Here is a 5,587-nt window from a genome sequence, read left to right on the forward strand (position 1 = left end):
GCCTCCTCGTCCACCACCTCGCCTAGGGGTGGGCATAAAAACCGAGAACCGAAGACCGGAGCCGAAAAAACCAAAACCGAAGCCGAAAAAACCGAGCACGAAGAATTCGGTTGTTAGCTCGGTTGGCAAATGGCAGAAACCGAATATAGCTCGGTGAATTCGGTTGTTGGAGTTTGTTAACCGAATCCCTGAACTGACTGAAATACTACTGTGCCATACTAAAGACCGTACAAAGCCCAATAGCCCATCCATGTGAGACAGACCATCTAACACCACCACATGAAGCCTTTTCCTAGTTAAAAAAAACGAAGCCTTTTCCTACCCTTTTTTCATCCACGTGCAGGCACAGTAGCTGCAGCTTATCCTAATGCGCTCCAGAGTTGAGCCACATCACGCAGCGCCGCCGTTGCGGATTTGCCCAGCTCCAGGCTGCGGCCGGCCGGCTCCAACGAGTAGCTCCCATACGGCAGCGCGCGCAGCGCCCATAGCTCCCACGCGGCGGCGACCGGCGGCGCCAGGTGGCCATAGCTTCCACAGGCCTGCGTCCAGCGGCGCCCATGTTGGCTCTCTTCGGTTATACCGACGACAGAACCGAATCGTCGGTGGACCGAACTCTCGGTTATTGGTTTCTCAGAATATCGATCGGTCAGTAAAATCTGTAAACCGAATTCCAAAATTAACCGAGGTACCGAACCGATCGGTTCGCTGTAACCGAATGCCCAGTCCTGTCCTCGCCCGATCCCCAACCTACGGATCTCCCCAGTCCCAGCGACGCCGAGCTCCCCCTGACCCTGCCTCCACCCGACGTCGCCGCCCCCGCCCCCTCCCACTCCCGCCCCGCTGGCAAGCCGGGCGCCGCCATGCCCGACCTTCCCTTTGACCGATATCCTCCTTCCTCACCGTCGACATCGTGGGAGCACCCATCCCGCTGCCCAGACCCTAGCCGGTGACGCCGCCACCGCCACGCAGCCGCAGCCACGCCCCTGTCGGCGGCGCCGCCGCAGCCCCACCCCCGCCGGCGACGCAACCGCAGCCCCGACCCCAGCCGATGACGCGCAACACCACCTGCCAGAGCACCTCGTGGAAGCCCGATCCGGCGAGGATCCTTCACCACCCTCCACTCTCCGGCGACCACCAGCCCGCGTGCGGATGGTGTGCTATCCTGCAGATCGAGGAGGCGTCGAACTTCAGATGGAGGAGGCCACAACCTGCAGCTGGCCGCGCCATGGTTGCGCGTCGCCGGCATGCTCCGTCACGCTCGGCACCTCCTGAGCGTTGGAGTGAAGGTCGACTCGTATGCACTCTGCAGTTCAATTTCTACTGATCCTGTAGCGCCTAAATCCATCGCACACTTATATCGCAAGGTTCTTGCGTGTGTGTTTTGTCCTGCAGGGCATTTTCTTCAGGGCAGTGGAGAGCACCCTCACCCTGATCCCATCTGCAGCAGCGCCCCGAGTCCTCCCAAAGCAGCCTTGAGCCGTTCAAGTATGCAGCCCCGGGTCGTTCAACAACGGAGCTGCCGACCGTTCATGAACACAACACCCCGGATCCTGCTGCCCACCATCCTGTAAAGGGAGACTTATTGTGAAGACTTCAAACTGAGTACAGAAGACTCGATTAATTTTTGCTCCCTTCTTGAAAGGAAGAGGGGAGTTGGTTCTCTTTTGAGGTTGCGACTCGATTAATCGATTAATTACAGCTTATTTTCGACCTTCCTGTGCTAGTAGATCTTTTCCCAATTCTGATCTTCTTTCGGTTGCTGTTTGGATTTATTCCCTTCGCTCTTCTTCGACCGCGCTCATAAATACGGCCTTGTAATCTTGTGGAAAGGAGCAGTGCAGTGCATGTGAATACATATGGCCTGAAGTTGCTATAATTGTCCAAAATCCGGTGTTTGCTGCTGCAATCCGAGTGAAGTATATTTGGAAACATGCCTGCCTCGAGTCTTCTACTCTGGTATGCTCGCATCACACGGTATGACAATATACTACACAAAATAGCATGGGAGTGATTCCTGCAAAAGCTCAAATTCTGCTGACAAGTTGTGTGCTGCGTTTGGCACTTTTCAGTCCTGAACCAGCAGTCCTCGAGGCAGGATGTACTACTACCTGGACTCATCTGCCCCGGAGGCACAACACGAACCAAGCCCCATGTTTCTCAGTGACTGACTCAGTAGTCCTTGATGGTTGAACATCCGGCAGCTAGCCCGTACTGCACCACCATATCTTGCCATCTTATGATCCCAGCAAAATGTTGAAGTAAAACACACACCACCAGGAGGAGAGTATATGTCAAGGAAGGACTGGTGAAATAGCAGGGCAGAGATGCCACAGTAATGCTGAGCCGGAGTGGTAGCGTGTGTGCGAGAAGACTCGTTTGTTTGGGTTGGGGAGCCAGCCGAGCCAACGCACACTTGGTGGACAGTCTATCTGGTTCGTACGCCCGGCCATGATATTGTGTCCGAAAAGAAGACTCAAATGGGCACGTTCAACTACTGTGTCCCCAGCCATGAAAACTTGTGGCCCGTCATGGTCTCCTTACACCTAAACGGCTACCTTTTTTCTATTAGTGAAATTTCCTCTGTTTTGGATTTATGAAGATGGAACAGATCACTGTTTAGAGTTTTGTTGGTACGCTGTTGCTGCAGTTTAAAATGACAGAGAGAGAGAGAGAGATTTCTTTTAAGAGATGAGCGTTGCTGCCGTCCTTAGTTAAAGAAATGAGAAGAGAGAGAGAGAGAGAGAGCGCAGATAGGATATAGTGGGTGTGTGCTGGATAGAAACCACTAACTTTAGAAGAGAAAGTATTTCTTTATCTGGCACTTAGTGGGTGTGTCTTTCTCTGAATAGTGGGTAGTGTAGGCATATACTATGCTTTGCCTGTTTCATGTCCTCTTCAATTGGTAAATTGCCGATAGTATGTTACATAGCGCTTTCTTGCATGTATTGCCGCTAGGAAGTTCAAAGAACAGTTACATAGCGCTTTCTTGCATGTATTGCCGCTAGGAAGTTCAAAGAACAGAAAACTTAAAGTTCAGGTATGAAACCACACAAATTTCATAGAAGAAAAAAAATACGTACAGACTGGAAAAGTTCACCAGAGAAACACAGAAAGTTGAGAAACAAAAAGCCAATAGTTCATTTTCAAGAAAAAGTGAAGTTCAAAAAAAAAAGAGAAACATCACTAAAAAATCGATGTGCAAAAAAACATACCAGAGATTTTAGAGGAAAAAACTCAAGAATTTTGTGGGTATACCTAAAAGATTCTATACTATGTCAAGAAGCTTCATGTTTCTCAAAGCACCAAAAAGTTCAAAATTAAAATAACAAAGTAATTCAGTATTTATATTAAAAAATGATCCCTCTATCCCATAATATAAGAACATTTTTGACACTAGCACTAGTGTCAAAAACCCTAGAAGTTCAATTTGAAATAACCGAGAAGGTCAAAGAACCTATAAGTTCAAATTTAAAAACTTAGAAAGTTGTTTACTTATTTAAAACCATATTTTTTTTCTAAGAAGTTCAAAGTCAAAAAAGAGAGAAGTTCAAAGGTTAAAAAAACTCAGATGTTTTCTCGTTACTAAAGAATAAAATGAAGTTCAAATTAAAATAAAAAGGTAAAGCTAAAAAAGTTTAAAAAGAATTATCTTGCTAAAAAAAACCCATGAAGTTTAAATAAGTTTAAATTCAAATAATAGACAACAACTCATATTTACAAAAAGAAGGATGTTCCATTTTAAAAAATAAAAAAGGAGCCTCAAATTTAAAAAGGCGAGCAGTTCAATGTTAATATAACAATAAGATTTTTCTCGTGTCTAAAAACTGAAACCAAGAATATTTTTTATGGATTTAAGGCCTAGAAGTTCAAATTTAAAAATACGAAGAAGTTCAATGTTTATAGAAACCGTAAGAAGATCAAATTAAAAAAAAGCATCTCAAACAAATTCATATAAAAAGGGATTATCTCTGTTCAAAAAACTTAGAAGTTTATTTTTAAAATACGGAATAGGTCGATGTTTATTAAGAAACTAGGATTTTTTTTCCGTTACTAAAATAAATAACACCAAGTCCAAATTGAAAAATCAAGAAGTTCAATTTTAAAAAATAGAATAGTTTAATGTATATGAAAAACCCATATTTTCCTCGTTAGTAAACAATAGACCAAGAAGTTCAATTTCAAAAAAGTGGAGCGGTTTGATATTTATTACAAAAACTCAAATTTTTCCCGTTACTAACAAAAAGATTCTCCTCCCCGTAGTTGGTATGCATCTACTATAGAAAAATTACATCGACCTTAGAAGTTCACATATAGCTGGGAAGGAATAACTATAGCTCTCTCTGTGCACATGTTGTGTTTGGAGAGGCATGGTTTTGATTTTGATTTTGGGCTTGGATGTACAAGTTGTATGATGAAGGTGAGACAACTAAGTGAAGTCCATTTGCACATGTGAAATTCAGTGAGCCGTATGAAAGGGAATAAGATCGTTTGTTTATTTGGCCCCCATTTGTACATCGGGTTATCTAATTTCTTGTTTTCTATTGTTTCATGAAGTTCAATAGTATGCTTTGATGCAAAAAAGTGCTTTTAGTATGTTTAATGTAAAAAAACAAAAAAAAAGGTGAAGCCCCAAACAAGTTCAAAAACTACGACACATAGACGTCCAAAACAGCGAGAAGTTCAACTACTACACAAAATGCGTTTCAAATGAGAATAGAAAAGTTAGAGTGGTTCGATGTCTATAAAAACTCAGATTTTTTATGTTACTAAAGAGAAGCAAAGAGACATTAAAATTGATAAGAGCCAGAAGTTCACGTACTACACGGTGTGCATTTTGTATTAAAAATGAATGAAAAAGAAAATGCTAAAAAAATTGTTGCTAGAAGTTCAAGTGCTCTACTAGAGAAAGTTCAGAAATTCTTGTAAGAGAGTTTGAACAAAAATACGTAACCGAAGTTCAAGGTAAAAACAGCGGGAAATTCAACTACTTCACGGAATGCGTTTCAGAAGAGAATAAAAGAATATGAAACTAAAAGCCTAAAAGTTTGTTGCAAGAAGTTCATGTGCCCCACCCTGCATGGTTCAAAAATTATATTTATGAGATGTTCGTCGTTCATTTACATGTTGTTTTCAAAGGTAAAAAACAACGTTGTTTTGCTATTTAAAAAACTGCTCTCAAACGGCAACGAATTTGTAACACATGTCTACATGAAAAACTTGTTGCGATTCATAAGTATAAAAATCGAATACTATTCTTTACTCAAAATATGAAAAGGTGAAGTTCAAATTGAAATAACAGAGAAGTTTGGAGTTTATTAAAACCTAGGATTTACCTGTTCAAAAAATAAAAAACACAACGCCACTTTTTGCACTTTTAAAAACAACCCATAAATGAAAAAAAGTTGCTAGAAGTTCAAGTACTCGGCGAGGAAAAGTTCAAAAAATTCTTGTGAGAGAGGTACACCGTGTATTTAGATGTCCAAAATACCTAAAATGTATGTTTTTTGTGTTTTAAAATAACTCTCTCAAACCAGAGAGAAATTCAAAGTGATAACAACCGGAAGTTCACGTACTACATGGTGTGTAT

At 42.4% G+C, this 5,587-nt stretch overlaps 1 long non-coding RNA gene across 2 annotated transcripts; it reads left to right on the forward strand.

Moving 5' to 3' along the window:
- Positions 1-343: 343 nt before the first annotated feature.
- Positions 344-2,633, forward strand: LOC123154299 (uncharacterized). 2 transcript variants are annotated; one of them, XR_006476769.1, is made up of 2 exons: positions 344-1,294; positions 1,393-2,633. It is a non-coding gene; the product is annotated as an uncharacterized lncRNA (long non-coding RNA). The 2 variants fall into 2 exon arrangements; XR_006476768.1 differs by having other exon boundaries at positions 344-1,286.
- Positions 2,634-5,587: the final 2,954 nt, after the last annotated feature.

Source organism: Triticum aestivum, chromosome 7A (assembly GCF_018294505.1).
Source record: "Triticum aestivum cultivar Chinese Spring chromosome 7A, IWGSC CS RefSeq v2.1, whole genome shotgun sequence".
Taxonomy (NCBI): Eukaryota; Viridiplantae; Streptophyta; class Magnoliopsida; order Poales; family Poaceae; genus Triticum; species Triticum aestivum.